This window comes from Pseudonaja textilis, chromosome 3 (assembly GCF_049901715.1).
Source record: "Pseudonaja textilis isolate UNSWEBS1 chromosome 3, rPseTex1.2, whole genome shotgun sequence".
Taxonomy (NCBI): domain Eukaryota; kingdom Metazoa; phylum Chordata; class Lepidosauria; order Squamata; family Elapidae; genus Pseudonaja; species Pseudonaja textilis.
The window spans coordinates 92148151-92169082 of record NC_141992.1 but is presented as its reverse complement, the minus strand read 5'-3'; positions in this window follow the sequence as shown (position 1 = coordinate 92169082).

The following is a 20932-nucleotide window of genomic DNA, read 5'->3' as shown; positions in this document are numbered from 1 at the left end:
TCCTACATAATTTTGTCAATTTAAACCCACAGGTATAAGGTCATTTCAATCTTGGGTTTCCTAAGTAACCACCTCATTAAGTGATGAAGCATCACTGCCTTCTTTCTTAGCACCTATTATTTGTCCATAAACTACTCTACATAATTGATTAGATTCTTTATATTTTCCCCCAAAAAATATTTTCTTCTTTTTTCCTCACCCCTTACTGACTTTAATGTTGACTGGAACATTTATAAAATACAAAGGGAAAAAAGGTCATGATTATTTAAACAGAAATTTCAGAGGGAATAGAAGCTTCATGAAAATAGGGTCAGCAGCAAATTATTCAATTGTATTAACTCAAAAGGATTTTACAAAGCAAATATATGAGAATATGACAAGAAACTTTGGATTGGATTGTCCTTTAAGTGGCTTTTTGCTTAAGCTGAAAATGAAAGTGTGAGTATGTTCATGTGTCACAAAAATCAACTGTAGAATGGCAGTTTTATACCATTGTCTCATGTTGCTGTTACTGAACTATCCAATACTGTGTACATAGATTGGCAGAAGGTCTGCCAGAAGAATATATCTTGTACCTTCTGGAAATACCAGTGAGTGAGTATATTTGAATGAAAAATGTGACTTCTACAACTGAATGATTGTCCTTCTCCAATAGTAAGTTTTAATCCTTCAGTCATGTACAATTATTGGTGACTTTATAAACAAAAGCTCTCCATGCTACCCTGTCAAGCAAGCTTCTTTTGGTTGTTGGATGTTCTACTTCATTTCAGCTTTGATGATATTAAACCAGTGTGTTCTTTGTTTGCCCCTTCTTCTTGATCTACCAACCATTCCTAGTGCTTCTCAAATGAATTTGCATGGATGACATGTCCAAAGTAAATCAGACATGGTTGTGTGATTTTGGCTTTTAGCAATGTTTCTGGTTTTATATGATTCACCACCTCTCTCTCACACACACACCTTCTACAATGAATATTCAGAATATGTGTACAGGTATGAATATTCAGAATATGTGTACAGGTAGTTTTTGACTTACAACTTAGTGACTGTTCAAAGTTTCAATGACACTGGAAGAAGTGATTTATGACCATTTTTCATATTTATGAGCGTTGCAGCGTCCTCATGGTCATGAGATTTACATTCAGAGGCTTAACAGCTGGCTCACATTTATGATGGTTGCAGTGTCCTGGTGTCATGTGATCACCTTTTCACAAACAAAGTCAATGGGGAAACCAGACTCACTTAACAACTGTGTTACTAATTTAACAGTTGCATTGATTCACTTAACCAATGTGGCAAGAAAAGTTGTAAAACAGGGCAAAACTCTCTTAACAAAATTATCACGTAACAACATAAATTTTGGACTCTATTATGGTCATAAATTGAGGACTACCTATAATTCCATTTGAAATCTCAGATATGAGTCCTGATGGGTGCATTGGAGCTGGAAACTTGTTAGAGTTTATTTGTGTCTCTGCATGTGTATGACTGTACATATGCCAGAGCTAGTTCTTTCTATTCTCTTTTTCCATCCAAGTGTCTAATCAATGGATTGTCATTGATTTTTCCAGATTATACGCTATGAAATCCCAGTAGCTACACAGGGTGGTTGGCTTAGAATCATTAACTCAATGGAATCAGTTTCAGTTTTAAATTACTTACCTTCTGTTAACTCCACTGAATCCATCATTTATGAGATCTTATTTTCTGCTCACACAATTGGAGTGAAATTACTGGAAGACCATATCTTTCATATCCAAACTTGTGAATTGTTTGAAACTTCTGACTGGCTGCTGTTTGTCAGAGTAGAAGACCTCCATTTGATCAAAATCCACCCTGAAAGATTGGCTTTCTTAAAACAAAAATTCCTAAAAGAAATAAATAAGCAAATAATCAGCAATGTTTTTTCCTTCTGAATTAACACAAGGAATTAAACTCAGCATGCAAGAGAATTAGATAGAACCATACATAAAAATTGGAAACAGGTGTAACAGTTCAGGCATTAGTCTAGAAAATGGGAAGCTGTTGAGACTTAGATCCATCTTAGACATGAAGACAATTGGCTGATGTTGGAATTCTCAGTTCTTTGTATCTTCCTACAAATATGTTTTAGAAAGCACAGTTATTGTTACATACTTTGTTCCTATAATAATGTCACTCCCCTAAACTTTCTATAAGAAAAGCTAGTTTTTCCCAAGAGTTCATTCTCTATCCATAAAAGCAAGACAGAATGTCCTTTAGTTTGCTCTTATATGAAACTGAAATAGATTTGTCCAACATCCGATGTCTCATGATTGCCAGCCAAAAGCCTGATTTCATCAAGAGTTCTTTCTAAATTTTGGCTAGCCCAAGATGGTTCTACAAAAGTTGAGTCAATAATTGCAACAAAGACTAAGCAACCAACAAGTAGACTGGTTCCTTGGAACCTGGCCCTGTAAGGAGAAGATAGGAGATCACACATGTATTCCAGATGTCTGCACCTTTTGAAGAGACCACCCAGGACAGCAATTTTCTGTAGGCTTGCACACTGAGAGACAACAAAGTTAGTCATCTTGTTTGTAAGCAATCTAGAGACACCATTTCCAAATCAATTTCAGAAATTGTTCATTAAGAACTTCTACACTATTAGACAACTTCAGAAAGACAAATTTGAAAATGCCAAGTGGGTCTGTATTCAATCCTGAATGAATAAAATAAAATTTTAATGATAAGCTTAAGAATTAAAAAAAATACAAAATAAACAGCAAAAACCAAAATGACATTTGACAATATGGCAATATTATTTAGAAGATATGGAAATATGGCAATAAAAATACTGAAGGAGTCTTTTAAAGAAGTGAATCAGAAAATACTAGCCATAATGTCAACAATATCACTTATTGAAATGTCAGGTTTTATCTGCCAAGATTGGATGGCAGCAAAAATGGATTTACAACTGATGGTCAAGAGAATGTTTCAGAGAAGGATGTTTTACTAAATCTTCAAAAGAGAATAAATAAATAAAAGCTAAGGTTTTAAAATTTAAAAGGGAAACATGAACATTAAAGCAAGAGTGTGACCTTTTATTCCTTTTTTTATTTTTGTTATCCTACAACCATATTTGAGTAAACCACAAATTAAGAGTATCGGAAGCAAAAAGAAGAAATATAAAGTAGGTTGAATCAAGATAAGTTCTTGTTTCTGGCAACCCTTTATGGACTTTATGGACCAAGACCAAAAAGATGATATTTTATGTATTTGTTTATAGATAGCAAATGGGCTATGGGATGAAGAGATAAATGTATAACTTTAGAGAGTGTGAAGAATTTCTATATTTGTGTATACAGGTAGTCCTTGAGTTATGATTATAATTGAACCTAAAATTTCTGTTGCTAAGTGAGATATTTGTTAAATGAATTTTGACCCATTTTTATGACCTTTCTTGCCATAGTTGTTAAGTGAATCACTGCAGTTGTTCAATTAGTAACATGGTTGTTAAGTGAATCTGGCTTCCCCATTGACTTTGCTTGTCAAAAGGTCATAAAAGATCACATGACCCTGGGAAGTGTCATAAATATGAGTCAGTTGCCAAGCATCTGAATTTTGATAAGATGACCATGCTACAATAGTCATAAGTGTGAAAAATGGTCATGTCACTTTCTGTAACTTTGAACAGTCATTAAACAAACTGTTGTAACTCAAAGAGTACCTGTATTTGTGATGAATGTTAAAAATCAGTTCTTTATTTTTTCCCCTCTTTATTATATTCTTACATTTCTCTTCTGGTTTCCTGTTTCTTTTTCCTTGTACATATTTATTTATTTATTTGTTTGTTTGTATAGATTTTATTATTACAATAAATTCTTAAATAAATTACATAAATATTATTATAATACCATACCATACCATACCATAAATATCATGTGTGGAGTGGTTTCCTGCACCCTCTAGGAAAACTGCACAGGGGTTTAAGTTCCCTTCAGACTCTATGATTTCTTATAACAAAACCTTTCAATCTGAATTGGGAAAAATAATTTTCCTAATGTTTTGTACCAATATAAAATCAATGCTGTAAAACTCACACTCCTTTGCTATGGAATTATTATCTTATTTTATTATTGACACAAACTGTTCAGTTAAAGTATTCTGAATGAAATTATAATGCAAACTTCATTAAAATACCTTCCTGTGCAATGAAATGAAAACAACAAAGTCTTACTTGCTTTGTTTCCAATGGTGTAATTGTTTAGTGCATGTGATACTGATCAGACCGTCTTTACTGGGCTGATGCCACATATGATAGCTCTTCTCCTTATTTTTGTTACCCTTTCCAGCTCTCCTACATTTTCTCTTCTTGAATGAACAGGGGATAGCTAATAAACCTTTCCCAACATGCTCTGCAATTTACCTGGATAATGTAGTTCCTATGACAACAGGTATTGTGAACCTGCAGAATTTGCTAAGATGGTATACAAATTCAATGGATTCTTTTTTTTTAAAAAAAATGTATTTTTTCTAACCACAAAACTTTCCCATCCTTCATTGATGTCTGTCTGGTTAATATCCCCTTCATCCCAGGGCTTTGTGGAAACTACTTAAGTGCCTTGAAAGGGGTGAGATTTCAGGACAATGAACAACAACTATAAACATGTTTCTTTGAGATAAGCTGTAATGAAACTAATGAAACAAAAGAGAATGGGTAATGATTCTTGAAAGTATCATCGATAAAGAGCTGTAAGTAATTAGCAATCTGCCATTCTAATAGTTTGCCTATTCCAATTCAAGTTTTTCTTTCTTGTATTTGCCTTTTTAATTATTGTTACAGATCTGAGGCCTTCACCTCACAGAGACCATCAGAATGTTATTGCAGCTAATGACATTGACATAGATTGTTTCTGTCAGATGGAAAAAGGTAGGACGCATAAACTGTGAAATGCACAGAGTCTTGCTCCCTCTGGAGGGCACTAACAAATGAAGAAGAAAATTGGAAACATAAAGGTGTGGAGGAAAAGAAAGTTCCCTGTTGTTTATCACCGCACACTGCAGATATGCAAGTTGGACCAAATACTGGGGGGAAAAAAAACAATATATAGTATAACTTCATAATATAGTTTATATTGCTGATAGGAAAAATTCTGCAGAATACAAATGTTCTTCAACTTATGACCACAATTGAGCCCAAAATTTCTGTTGCTAAGTAAAGCATTTGTTTGGTGAGTTTGCCCCATTTTACAATCTTTCTTGCCACAGTTGTTAAGTGAATCAGGGTAGTTGCAAATTAGACAAACTGTTGTTAAAGGAATCTGTCTTCCCAACTGACTTTGCTTGTCAGAAAGTCACAAAAGGGGATCACAGGGCCCTGGGACACTGCAACTGTTATAATATGAGTCAATTGCCATGTGTCTGAATTTTGATCATGTGACCATGGGGATGCTGCATTGATCATGGTTCAAGGTTGACTCAGCCTTCCATCCTTCTGAGGTGGGTAAAATGAGGACCCAGATTGTTGGGGGCACTATGCTGACTCTTTAAAACTGCTTAGAGAGGATTGTAAAAGCACTGTGAAGCAATATATAAGTCTAAATTCTATTAGTATCATAAGTGTGAAAACTCTTGTAAGTTGATGACTACCTGCCTTTGATGACTCAACAGATTTTAGACAAAACAGAAGGGATGTGAATAGTATTTGGTTCTGTTTGTTCATTTTCCAAGTGACATCCTCAAACAAACAAACAAGCAGCAACAACAACAACAATAATATGATTACCAAACTCTGTAATTTGGAATGTCAGTGACTTCTCAGCACTGTTGGTAAAAAAAGCTGGGGTGATATATCCCACTCAGTTTCTCTACCGTAGAAAATGTTCAATATGGCTTCAAAGAGAATCTCAGAAGAGCCATAGATCTTTTTTTATATCTATAAAACAAACAAATTCAGCTACTAAATTCACTACTTTCAATATTTTCCAATGACCATGAAGAGCATGAATTGGTTTTATCCTACTTTCAGACACTCTGTGGACCTGATCTTCTGGATCTTTCTAGTCTTATGTAGTACTGACATACCTCAGCAGTTCAATCTTCAAATTGCATCACCTTCTTCCAAACTTTTTCTTTTTTGCATGTTTTACTTCCATGCTTCAAACTTACTAATTCTTTTGTGAGACCACTGTGTTAAACTCTTAATTTTCATTCTCATCGAAACATCACAAAAAGCTTCCAATTATACTTCTTCATATTCAGTCTTAACTTCCTTTCCTCTTTCCTGTTTCTGAAGTGATTATTTTTTCATTTGTCAAATTTATATAAGCAACCATGTCATAAAACAAGTGACCCTGGGTAGTGTACAGCAAGCTCATTGACCTTCATCAATGAGTTGTTATTGTTGTTGCTGCAATGATGTGAACAAGAATACTTTGAATGGAACATGAATTCACTCAGTTGATTCCCTTATTCCTTTGTATGAAACAATTCTGTAAATAAGAAAATACAATAATTGGCTGACATTCCATTGGTAAATGAACTGTAATTGAAGACTGATTCAATATCTTGGAAAATACGATATATAAAATCCAAGCTTACATCTATTTAGGCACTCATCTGATGATACATAGAGCTACCATTTTGTAAGGGATAGTCTTTCAATAATAAGAAAGAATAAGAATAATCAAATCAAATCATAAACCAGATAAATAGGTGGAGCACAGTTATTAAAAGAAGTATAAAATATATAAATCAGAAGGTACAAAATACATATAAATGATACACATGTATTTCACTCATATACAATATTAAAAGTGAGAATCTATCAAGGATGTAAAGGTATGATAGATGTATACAGGAGCACAAAACATGAGTCTATGGAAGACTATATTAAATTGCAAACATCCTAATATGACAAAGTTTAAGTTGAATCTACTTTCAGTTGAATACATTGAATTTAGTTTATAATGTTGAGCTCCTAGCATAAGCTAGAAGTTATTACCCATTGAATATTGTTTGTTGCAACCAGGTTACCATCCAAAAGCAACATGAGGATATAAAAACTGTCCTGTGTACCCTGGACATTTATGTAGTAGTCATAAGATGAGAGTAGTACAAATATCCTTGTACTAGAAGCATAGGAGAAGAATATATCCTGCTATTTCTGTGTGTCCAAAGTCACAAGTTCATGAATTTCATTCTAACAGGAAATATCTGGGAGCAAAAAATAATGTATTAAGTAAGATACTATGATTTTGCTGCATGCATTTATCAATGTATATTCTGCCTAATATTAAAATTGTAATTCAGTATCTACTTTTGAGATACTTTGGAAAGTACATTCAGAGTCTTTGACCCTAAACAGAAGGTGGGGGAGGAATGTTTGACCATATGACTGCAATGTAAATACATTGTTAAACATTCTTCCTACATGAATCAAAAAGTTCCTTAGTTATAAATAGAAACTGAATTTGTGCAGGAAGCAAATTTATGTTATATAATTTTGTATCGAGAAGCTGTAAAAATTTGTCAAGAATTCAAGCTCTAAGAATAGTTTTATTACATTGATGCCTAAGGGACTTAGTAAATATCATGCAAACTTGTTCTTTTACAAAGCCTTTCTTTTTCATTTGATTTTATTTCTGAGAAAGAAATGTGCAAGCTTCTACTATGAAAGATGCAGTGAAGAAAATATAAAAGTTGGCTTTTTATTGAAATTAGATTACAGTTTAGAAGATAGACGTGCACCTCTCCAAAATGCTTCATGTCAGGCATCCAGAACCATGTATTCAGAGTTACTGCTAAACTGCCAATGTTCCACTGGTAAGCTGGCAGGAAAAGCCCATGAATTCTTCTCTGACTTCCAAACACCCACATTATGGTATTTTATAATTTTTAATGGATTTTCTGCCTAGTCCATTTATTAAAATTGCTACTCATTTTGTCTTAGCTCAACTTACTTTTCAGGGTAGTTGCTATGGGGGAAAATCGGAAGAAGGTGTTATGTGCATGTTGCCTTGAGCTCCTGAATGAAAACTGGGATATGATTGAACAAATCAATCAATCAATCCATCAAGACAGCTCTTGTAAATGGTGACTTGCTTGTTTGTTTTTCCCTCTTTCATGGATAAGGGCAATCCATGAGAAAGTGAGGCAACAACTGGAATCTGCTAGTTTTCAGTATTCTTCCCAATTCAAAAACTGTTCACCTCACTCCAATAATGTCAGTAGGATTTTGCCTATCTACAGGTGGCCTCAACTTTCTATGAATAACTTTCTGTTGAGATTCAATCTGTGATTCAAACCCAGAATAGGACATTTAATATATGCCAGTACTTCTTTCTTTGTGCTGCGTACAAAAGAATGTTTCAATATTTTATTTTATTTTATTTTTGTCTTAATTGTATTAGTACACCAATATGTTTTTCTTATTTTTTCAATTCAGTTTTGAATTAACTAAGATTGGAATGACATTTCTTTCAGCACTTTAAACAGTGAGATTTGAGATATTCCCCATGGGAGTGTAAAATGGAAAGTCTGACAAAGCTTACAGAGCAAACTGGATGAAATAGGAAATCAAGTTTATTGAGGATAATTGTAAGAAATAGAAATCTTTGTATTGCTGGGGCAAGGATGTTTTGACACAAGCAAAGAAGGTAATCTATAAATAATGAAAATCTTGAGAAACTGCAGCTATTTTATGATGCTCACAGGAAGAATCATCTCCATCATTATAATCTAGCTTCATATATGTTTCCTTAGTTCAGTGGAGTTTTGATTTTAATCTAAATGGTTGAATGAATCTTCTTTACAGGCTTATATTTACAGAATTTTTAAAATATAGGGAAAGGCTAGACTAATAAATTGGTAGACCATAACAGTGAATAGTTATGAGCACATTTGATGCTTTTCTCCTATAATTGCATAGTTTGACTAAGTTGATGTAAAATTATGAAATGTTAAAAAGAAATATAATTTTTAGTGAGAAATATGTCCACTGTTGAAATTGGACAGAAGACATATTGTTTGGAAAATTGAAAAAAAGAGAAAAAAATACTTTTGCTGGAAAAATATGAAATATTGGTTCAGGATCTCAAAACTATGGGAAAAAAGCTAAGTGTGTGTTTATCAAATAAAAAGACATAGAGCTTCCATAAATATTTTTAGTTCATTAAAAGTATTCTAATTCTATCCAAAACATTTTGCTATGAATTCAAAAATTAAACTGTTCTAAAAGATTTTAGAAACTCGTTCTCAGAAAATGGCATATTGCATTTCTGAGGACATCCTAGTGTGGTGTTGTTACAGCAGTTACCCATGAGAAATTGTTGTCCTAGTGAGTAAACAGGTTGACAAAAACATTCAGTCTGTTATTCCAGACAAATGTAGTTTTCTTTCTAGCACTTACATAAGTAGCATTTAAGCTTGGCAGCTGATGTATTCAAATTACTGAGAAGAAAAGCCAATGGACATATTAGTAAAGTGGTAGTGGTTACATGCTGGGGGGTTTGTATAACTATTTCAAAACCTTGATTGCATGTTTTAAAGCAGGGGTGTCAAACTTGTGTCATCACGGCAATGTCACATGACGTATCGGGACTTTCCCCCACTTTGCTAAACTGAGCAGGGATGGACCCAGCATGTGACACATCCAGCCCACAGGCCATGAGTTTGTCAATATACAGTATATTATCTTTTGCTTCTTATCCTAGATATGAGAGTGCTGTTTACAATAGTCAGAAGCAAATTCTGCAGATAGTTGCAAGTTATACACCTAGAATAAATATTGTCCTCTTTGGATATAGTCTTTTTTAAAGCCCAGGAACCATAACTGAATCCTCCAAGTCCAGATCTATAGCTCAGCTCTTCCATTTTTTTCTCATCTATGACTCAGGGGTGTCAAACTGGCGGCCTGCAGGCTGGATGCATCATACATAGGGCATGCCCACCCCAGCTCCATGAAGTGAAAAAAACATTGTGATATGTCACAGGACAGCAATGTGACACTGCAGGTTTGAGACCCTTGTATATGTAGACATTTACAAATGGGAAGAATTAAAGCAAAGCCTAAATAAATAAATAAACAAACAAACAAATAAATAAATAAATGGTTAACTAGTTCTTTTATTTTGGACAAAGTAATAATCTCTATTATAATCCATATAATAGGCCCTCAAACAGATCCTATCCCAAACAGATCCTTTTTCATGGCAGTTGCTTATGGCAGAGATATGTGCAAGTTTCTGGAGTAATTTCCCATTGCCCTAATTTTCTTGGCAGTTCCACCCATATCAACTGGAATTGAAACAATGGACAAGTTTATTTAAACCTGTGGAAATGAGTCAAGCAGAAAGGGAGAAAAAGAGCAGGAGTTTAATCTTATAAAAGAAATCAGCAGCCTCATTTGTAGCTATTAGTTATTGAGCAGAAGAAAGTTATCACCTTTGATAAATACAGCTAAATTGCTTAGTTAAAGCAGTAGCTGGAAAAAAGGTTGTTCCATCAAGAATCATGTGTCCTTTAGTTTAATAAATTAGCATCATTTTCTAAACCTGTCAGTAGAATATTATCTTTCATTTTTCTTTCAAGTAGGTAATTTTTCATTAAAGTTAAACACTCTGGTTAGTGTTGAGGGCACCTATCAACTGTTCAGGGCAGCTGAAGTCAAGGTGTAAATGTTTTTGAATGAAATCTCAGTGTATTAGCAATACATTTTAACTTGAAAATGGCCACAAAGAGATTTATTCTCTTGTCCAGTTCGATGCTCCCAGTCTTGGCTGTCCTTGTCACTTATAAATGCCTTCTCAGATAAAAGCGATAATAGTCAAATGTGTCTCTATATTTTTTTTTAGATTCAATAAGAATTCAATTATTGCAATAACTTTATGGAAGGGTATTTTGAGCTTTTTAAAAATATATTCTGTTTGTGATGGAAGCCAGGATGGAGTAGTACTTCCGGTTGGGCGCTGTGTTGGTGCAGAGCTGAGAGCAGATCGCCGCTCTGAAAGATTCTGAATTTTGCAGGTTGGCGGCTTCTAGGAGAGTGCCAGACCCCAGAGGAAAGGGGAAGGCACGGGAAGGCATGGAGGTCATGGGGGGTGGTGCTGCCATCCTGGAGACTGGAAGAAGAACCCTGCCAAAAACCAACAGTAGAAGAGAGAGATTGTGATGACTGTGATGATCGGAATCAGAGATGCAGCAGCCCAGCCAACTAAAAGAAGCAAAGCAAGGGAAACAGCAGGCTGAGCAATGGAAAGATGCGCTTAAAGAAAAACAAAAGAGGTTCAGGTTTTAAACTGAAACATTTAACTTCAGAGCCTGGGATGAGCAGACCTCAGACTGATTATTCAAATCATCAAATACAAGTTTTTTCCACTAACTAGTTTCCTTCCTTAATTAGAAGGCTTCTAATAGACCCCAGACCTCATTTCAGTGACTAAGAGTTCTATTGACTAACATGGTCCTATTGAAATGTCACTGTGTGAATTCTCTCCTTTGAATCAAGTTAATATAAAGTTAACACAATTTTACTCACTTCTTAGATAAGTTTCATATAGAAGATTAACACTTCAGTAAAGATTTATTGATCTAATATTTACCAGATATTTTATTTTATTATTTTATTTACATATGACTTCAAGTCAGTCTTAATACCAGGCAATTCCCTGGACTAGGCCCTGCAGTTTTCTTGGTAAGATTTCAGAAGCAATTGTCAATTATCTCCCATCTAGGGTAAGAAAGAATGATTGGTCCAAGGTCAGCCACCTAGCTTTGTATCTAAGATGGAATTAAAATTCATGATCTCTCAGTTTTTAGCCTGGTACCTTAATGACCAAAATAACTCTTCACACAAATAATTAATACAGTATAAAATGCCAAGACATTAATGTCAAGGTTCCAAGTAATACAGCCATTTCAAAGCAGAACTCTGAGGCATGGTAATTCCTCAAAGAACAACTTTATTTGGAGATATCATCTTGGCACAAACCAGTGGAAAGCCAGTTCTAAATCTTCCTGCACTTTCCACAACCTTCAGAGGGAACATTTCCCCTTTTCTCAAAACAATAAATCATATTGCCCAATATGGAAACTGGCTGGTTGATTGATTACCTCCCTCTTCCTCCTCTCCCCACCCAGCCATTGGAATGCCTCTGACTCACCAGAAAACTATGCTGTTGGGTTACACCAACATCCCCCTCTTACTCCCCTCTCCAGCTCTAAGCTGTGTCAGCTTGAAACTCTGAGAAAGAAATCCCATAGAAACTAAATGGCCATAGCCATGATGGTTTCAGGCCTGATAATTAATTTAAAAACAATAGAAAAGGAACAACTGAGGTAATCAACATATATTAATAAAAATTAATCAAACCCTACATAAGCTCTGCTCCCACTCCCAGGTACCTACACTTGGCAGCAAGGTTGGGACAAATCTGATCGCTAGGTGAATAGTGTTCCAAAATGTGGAAATCCCAATGGAGAAGTCTCTCCTTCAATGCATTGCCAGACAATATTTGCTGGCCAATTGGATCAACATGCCTTTCTTGCTAAATCTGATGAGTAATTGCACAGAGGCAACTCCTCAAATACATGGAAGGGAGGGAGGAGAGGGAGAGGGAGGGAGGGAGGAGGAAGGAAGGAAGGAAGGAAGGAAGGAAGGAAGGAAGGAAGGAAGGAAGGAAGGAAGGAAGGAAGGAAGGGGGTTGGATAATAAATGACTTAGAAAGCAATGTTTTCCAAAATCTTTCGGAAAAGCATGATCACAATTCATTCCAGCCTTATTTCCAGAAAATGAGATGTTATTTCTCTCAAGGCATTAAGCCTCTATAGTTTAGCTTAATCTGTTTTGTGAAAAGTTGTCTACTCCAGGGGTCCCCAAATCCCAATCTGTGGATCAGTACCAGTCCACAACATGCCAGAAACTGGGCTGCACAAACAAGCAAACTTTCATCTGCAGATAGCACATGAAACCAAACTGCTTTTGGTCCACAGAAAAAACTCTCTCCATGGAACTAGTCCTTGGTACCCAAAATGTTGGGCTGCTGGTCTCCTCTATGAGTAGCCAGCATCTTTGCATTAATTCTCACATCTCACTCCCTTCTAACTATACTTCATGTTCCTCCAAGCTAGGCACAATTACCAGTATTCAAACTGCAAGTGATGGTTTCATGAAGGTCATATACCAATTTCCCAGCACTTGGTTTTCCAGGGCTGTGATTCATCCAATTGCCGTAATGGCTTGCATCAGTATCAAAATGTTGTTATCCAATTGTTGCATGTACCTTAATATTGTCCACACGTCTACCTCTGACAAATGGGGTGATGCCAGGGTTAGAATTTAACCGAGATTCTTTTGCATTCAAAGCAACTGAACAATGGCTTTTCCAAATAAACTGCAGATTGGTTAAATTGGGTGGGTGGGTGGTAGGTGCTGTTGAGAAAGATGCATTCTGTCTCCCAATTTTGGAGTGCCACCATAAGCCAGTTTATTGGCTCTCTGGTTGATTTATGGTATTTGTTTGATCTGTATGTTATTTCCATAATCAAATAGCAAAAACTAATAGCAGTCATATATTAACATTTTTATTGAAATGTAAAATAAAGCAATGTGTCCAACTGCTGGAATGCAAGAAAAAAAGGTTTTCTTTTACATAATGTGGACTGATTTACACATACTGATTTACAGCTATAATAAGCTTTTCCCCCAAGTTTTGATTACATTGGGCTTCAGATTATTCTTTCTTCTGTTTACTTGTGTTTTTCTATTAAAATTATCAAATGCAAGAGCCTCTTGGCCTTCCATCTGAAGAGCAGCTTTGGATGCAACACTGATAGATAAATTAAAAATGCAATGTGATCCAGGAACATTATTTAGCTTTGCACCCCAATGGAATATTTTATAATATAAAAATGGATCCTGAATAATTGGTTTTGCCTGGCAAGAGCCCAAGGTACAATGGTAATATCTAGATCACAAACTTAGTTATTAGAATTCTCACTGGATCTACGAGAGGCATAGCCAATAAAAAATATTATTTCCACACAAGTAAGCCATTTCTTAACAAATGATAGGGATGTGAAGAACAAATTGGCCTGCTTTGCATGCACAGAAATACTTGTAAGCTGATGCTGGAGCAATGTAAGAGAAATTTAGCATAGATTTCTAGTTTATTTATTTGAAGAAGTCTCATCTGTCTAAGTGGACCATATTATTATGCAATTTTTATGTCAATAATTAAGATCATTACCTGTTATTTATTGGAACAGTTTGCTTTAAAATTGTTCTTTGGAACCATACAAAATGTACATATGAATGTTACAGATAAAAAACAAAATGCTATTACATGTTTCATGGGGCAAAAGGTTATAGTAAGGTTAAAAATGTAAATTGTGCAACTGCATATGTCATATGCATAGGTCAATTTATTGAAAAAATATTTCAAACATTTATGCTGAGCATTGGGAAGCATTTTATTTTATTTTTTAGATTGCTGAAAAATATGATGAAACCAAGTGATATCTATTCATATGGTACTGGTATATATTTGTTTATGGACATTATGAAAACATTCTCTTCTAAGTAAGTTTCTAGGAAAAAAAAAAATATGATTCTAAAGCACTGTATATGGCAAGGTTTGTACACCTAAAAAAGGTTCATCTGAAAGTTCATGTTCAAAAGAATTAGAACTGTTCAGAAAGGCAGTAATTCTGATGCCAATTTTGTTGACAAGGATATTTTATTCATTCCTTCATTTGCACAGCCATTAGTGCATGGACTACGGAACATAAATAGCTTGGCTTATTTGTTACATTGTGCTAAGATGTAAACCATGGTTGATAAGCTATGTAACAGTTGAGTTCACAAGCACATAAAACCAAAAATACCATGTTATTGCTTACGATCAGAAAAATAATAACAAAATATTCAAACATATATCAGAAGGTAAATTTAGAGGTTCAGGTACAGCTAGAAAGTCAGAAACAAGAGCATGAGTTAGGAGGGATGTGTAATAGATAGTTGGAGAGACTGCATCTCTGATATATTGCTGCAGTTGTTGGTCAAGTGCAGATTGCTCTGTAAAATTGAGATATCTTCTAATTGTAGCAACAAATGCATGAGACAAATACATGTGCATGAATCCTTCATTACATTTGTCTACCAGAATTGGAAAGAACAGTCTATCTAAAAGCATTGCTGGAAAACTATAGTGATTAGGAGTGTGATCTGTCTTCTAAGAGGATATGTCAAAAGAAAGATCCTTCCTATTCATTGCTATAGCTTTGCTGCCTGAGATAGGAAAGTTGTTGGAGATGAAAATACTGTGACTTACTTATTTCTTTTCCCTTTCTTAATGGGTATCTTCCTTTGACTCTTAATAAAGGCTTTGGAATTACAGCGAGTGAGAGGTTCAACCCCCCTCTAATTTTTGTACACCTTGACTTGTGAAATTATTTGATGCATTGCTTGGAAAGCACAACGTAGAAAAGGACTGTAAGCAGAATATGTAAGTTCATTTCCATATCTATTATGTCTGGCTATATTACTTGCAAATATATAAGAGAAAGTTATTTATAGGGGGGACCTGAAAAAACAAGCAGATGAAAGAAGATACTTAAATATTTTTTTTCAGTCACCCAATAATTCTAAGTAAAACTTGAGGCTATTTTTCTGAATGCCAAATCTCACCAGCCATGCCATCAGCTGTTTGGGTGTCTGTCCTGCTTGGCTCTGTACTCTGTAAGACAAACACACATGTTCAATTTCTAATATGCATCTAACTGTTCTTCACTTCCAAGATTATTTGCTCGGATTGTGCAAAGCTTCAGATTTGCTTCAGAAGAATACATGGTATGCAGAAACTCTTGGATATGGACACAATGCCCATGGGAATAATGCCAAAGAAATTCCTGTTAAGAAGAGAGTGAGACAGGATATATTCTAGCCCCACCTTTCTTAATATATGTATACATATTAATGCCCTTATTGACAAATTGAACAGTTCATCTCTTTATCCATCAACACCGGGAAACAGACATATTTCTTCTGTTTGCAGATGATGCTTTCTTGCTTTCCCAAAGATTGGACTGAAATAGGTGTTCCAAATGCTGACTACTGCCAAGAAGAACACCTAGAAATATATTGCTCTAAAACTAAAGTTATGGTGTTTGCCAAGCACCCTAAGATGCAAGTCTGGCAATTAAATAACCACCTAATATAGCAGGTCAAGACCTTTAAATATCTAGGGATTGTCCTCCAGGCTACAGGTAACTGCAGATCTCATGCTGATTATGTCACTTGAAATGCACAAAAACATTGTCAACCTTACAAAACTTTTACTTCTCCAAAATCGTAGCTTACATTTACCACAATTAAAGTCTTCTCAGCTAAGACTGGTGCCAAGCTCCTTTTTGTAGCTTAACTGCAGGCCATTCCCTTAGAAAGAGTTCAGTCCAAATTTCTGAGAATCATTTTTCAAGTACCTTACTATGATTTGAGCATAGTCCTTTGCTGTGAGTCTGGCCTTCTCAAAATTGACATGTCTCACCACTTCTTCAACTGGCCTAAGATCCTTTTCTCTCCAGTCAGTTTGGCTCTTTTAATGATGACTGACAGTTTCCAGTGTTCCTGGATCCAGATAATACAACCCAAACTGCCACTGTCTGCCTATTAATGGCCAACTATCACCTTGATGGGCTATAAACTTAGAGCTGCAGGCTGACTTATCAGCTATATCGAGGGGTGGGATTAGTTCACACCTATTCACTAGAAACAGTTGTTAACATTCTAAGCAGTTCAGAGAACTGGTTGTTAGAAGAAATTACTGGCCTAATCCTGTGGGGAAGGCAGGAAGGAAACATTCTGGTGTTGCTTACAGAAACTACCTCTCCATTAACCCTTATTCCATTCTTGGCAGGACTAGACTTCCTGTCTCAGGAACTTTTCTGGAGTTTTTCCCCCCTCCTTTGCTGGTACTTTGCTTGTGTGGAGTGACCATTCAAAGTTATAATGGCACTGAAAAAAGTGACTTGTGACCATTTGTCACACTTATGACTGTTGCAGCATCCCCACAGCCATGAGAGGCCAGGCGAGGAGATGCGTGTCTCGATGTGAGTGATATTGAGTTGGTCACACCCACCAACTAAGCCACGTCCACAGAACTGGTTGTTAAAAAATTTGAATCCCATCCCTGGCTATATCCAATGAGGGGAATCATCCATCCAGGACATAATAGGATTATCTAGCAGGAGAGCTCACCACATTGCAAAATTACCTGGAAACATTACATCATCCTCCAGGCTTCAACCAAACTTCCCAGACAACCTACAGGGTTAGCTATGATCCCTACATACATGTTCTTGCACAGGAAGAGAAAACTCAAGGGCAAGGCCCTAGAGAAGGTATAAATAACCCTCTTTCTCAACTCCATGTAGTCAGCTGTACCAGAACCATGTGCTTAGTGGTCCTGTTCACTATTAATCCTCTTTCCAATCAGCCTCTATGTTTCCAGTGTCTTTCTCCCTGCTTGGAACTGAACCAGATGGCTATTTCTTCCAACACCAGAACCATCTTCTTGAGCCACTCTGCACATACCTTCTCCAGCTAGCCAGATATTTCATTTTCATAATGATCCCAATATTTAGAAGGGACCATTTTTTTAGCTAGATTCAATGCCCCTCCAACAGTAATTACAGAAGGAAGATACAAAAAACAATCCCCTTCAAACACAGACCATGTCTCTGTGGTGGTGGAATAACTGAATTGATGAACATGTTATGCTTTAATGTTATCAGGGACATCCCAGAAATTATTACTTTCACATTTTATTAATTTACTAAATACTTTGCTCATTTTGATTTATTTTATCTTAAAATGTTATCAGATCAACATGACTTCATTTCTCTATCCACAGCCAAGTAATATTCAAGTTGCATATTACATGTGGTATTAACTCTAGCCATTCTTAGATATTTTACACACACACACATGCACACACACACACACACACACACACACGATTTCTACATTATATTTGCTGGTCTATGACTGAATAAACATTTGACTGATTAATCATATGCAGAACCATGAAATAGTACCACTTTGCAATTTATTAAAGCAGCTGTATCTATTTCAAATCTTAAATAAAAATCCAAAGCTAAGTGTGATGTGATACTCAAATAAAAACCATTTTTACTTGGTTTTAAAACCAATTAAAAATAAAGTATCCTTGGGGAAAAGTACAGAAAGAAGTGTGTATCAGCAAAAGGAAGGTATAACTAAATGTTGTATTAAAGAAAATTCCTGGCAAAAATATGCATTTTAGGAGAAAGTGGACAAAATGACATTAGTTTAGTGTAATTCAAAAATGTAACTTTAGTAACTAATGCAAATGCCTGACAAAATAAATATTAAAATAATGAACAACTGCAAAAAAGTAAAAATAAAATAAAACTAATGTATTAATTCATTTCAACTTCAACTTCAAAGATGCAAATATATATGAATTTTAAAGTATTTCAGATAAATAAACCAAATAACAGATATCATACAAGATATGCATTTTGTGAGCAAGACTTGGATATTAAATACTTGGATTTGTTTTTTCCCAACTGAGACTTCCAAGCAAATTGAAATCAATGCCGTTTAAGATGAACTAACAATTTGCTCTTAAGTGATTTGTAAATTTGCACCATTCCTATGAATTTCATTATGGCAAAACTTTTGAATTCTACAGAATGGCTTGCAATCCTCTTGTGATTCTCTGATCGTTAAATTTGAATCCTGATGGACTGCTTTCTAGAATGCTTAAATACACAAGTGTTTTAAATGCTCAATAGCTGTTTAGGCTCTTCTGTTCCATACCAACCAGTTATTTTTTAAAAAAAAAATCTATTATATGAAGTTCTCATCTTCAGAGGAAACATTTCATTAAACACAAATCATGATGAAGACAAGAGGATGGGAGTCCCTTGATAACATCCCTATACATAAATGCATGAGAGTTAATAAAAGCAATTGCCTACTTCAAAAAAGTCAGATATATTAAGTCACACTCACACTCACACTCACAACATACACACCTCGAATTGTAAGCAAGACATGTTTGAATGACCAATACCAGGTTACACGTTTTGTCAATAGCTGGTTCATTGGTTCAACTATTTAATTAATGATTCATTTGCAGGTAGCATTATCTCTACAAAGTATTATACATACATGATGCCTTCTTGAGTGGTCCTCCTGGACTTAAAAAAAAACAGGTGGTCAGAGGATTCTTGCACCAATCCATCTTGTGTGCTTTCTGATGGGCACTTAGTCTTCCAGAGTCTGGATTTATTATACACAGGGCTGCCTGCAGAAAGTATAACATGTCCAGAATGTAGCAATTTAAGTTGTAATAGTGCATGTTGGTATGATCCTATAACATTGCTAGCAGGAAACAAGTAGGTTTATGGGTGCTATTCAAAGTAGTAATGGCTAGCTAATAAAGATCTTCATGGCTCAGCCCTGGATTATTTGTGAGATCAATTTTCCAAGTTGTTTGCATCAATCCAGTACTATCACCATTGAAGCTGATACTAGCCAAAGCATAGAACAGCTCAAAAAAGCAGTGCAAGATCAGAAGACATGGAGACACCGTAACCCTAACCTGGCCCATAAAATGCCAAGCATCAGTCACAATTGAATGGATAAATAATATCCAATAATATATGTCAGGTTTGGCATGTTCCAGGTTCCATTCATGGATTCCCGAAGGTATATCTTCTATTGTTTGTACCTGCCATATGGAATAGTATACCTTCTTCTCCACCTGGAGATCTGTATTGTTCTGATTATCCTTATCTCTAGAATGACATTTAAGATTTGCATCTTCCCACGGACTCTGAACTTTGTTGCTATGTGACCCTAATAATTACAAGCAATGCTAATGTGTGTCTACGTTCCCCCTTCTTTAGCACAGCTTTTTTTTTTTTAGGTTTGGCTTAATCTTCACTGTTTTTGCTCTTTTCAACATTTTGTAAACTTTTCATTCTATAAATGACTGGAGTAGCAATTAAATTTAACTTCCTTTTCAGAACAGCTGACCAAATAGTTGTGAAAAAATTGCAAGCAGGATTTGAGGAGCATGGTTCTTCATTTTACTTGTGCCTGACAATAAATATTTAGAAAAGTTGACTCTGTTACAAATGTATTATTATTTAGATAAATGGCAAGAGCTATGCTTAAGTGTTTTATCATGCATAAAGACCAATTATTTTAAAATATTTTTAAATGCCATTATTGGTAGATACTTCAGTTCCTATCAGATGTCACAATCAGATTTTCTAGTCAAAGTAATTAAAATTATATAATGATTGTGGTGTTAATCAAAATAAGAAAGACTTGTCCTTTTTGTCTTCCTAAATCTATGTATTAGTCAGCTTCATTGTCCAAGTCCATCCCTTACTATATATATTTTCTATATTTTCTATATTTTCTTTTCAAGTCTTTTCATATTGTGCATTAAATACATTTTTTATTATTCTGCTTTCCATGACACTTTAGCTGATTATTAAATAAAAATGAGTAAAATTCCACATTATATTACTTGTTGCAAAATTCTCCTGACTATTTGCGTTCTCCAGTTTTTTCTGATCAGGGGCTCTGATATCAGTCTTGAACAAGAAAGTGACAAAAACTTCCAGAATGGGATAAATTCCAGTCAACCATGTCTACTTTCAGTAAATATGACCACAGTGGTGCAGTGGTTAGAGTGCAGTACTGCAATGTGCTTCTACTGACTGTAATGTGACAGTTCAAATCTCACCAGGCTCAAGGTTGACTCAGTCTTCCATCCTTCTGAGGTGAGTAAAATCTTCACAAATTGTTGGGGGCAAGAGGCTGACTCTGTAGACCACTTAGAGAGGGCTGTAAAGCACTGTAAAGCATCATATAAATCTAAGTGCCATTGCTATTACTATATTGATTATTCTT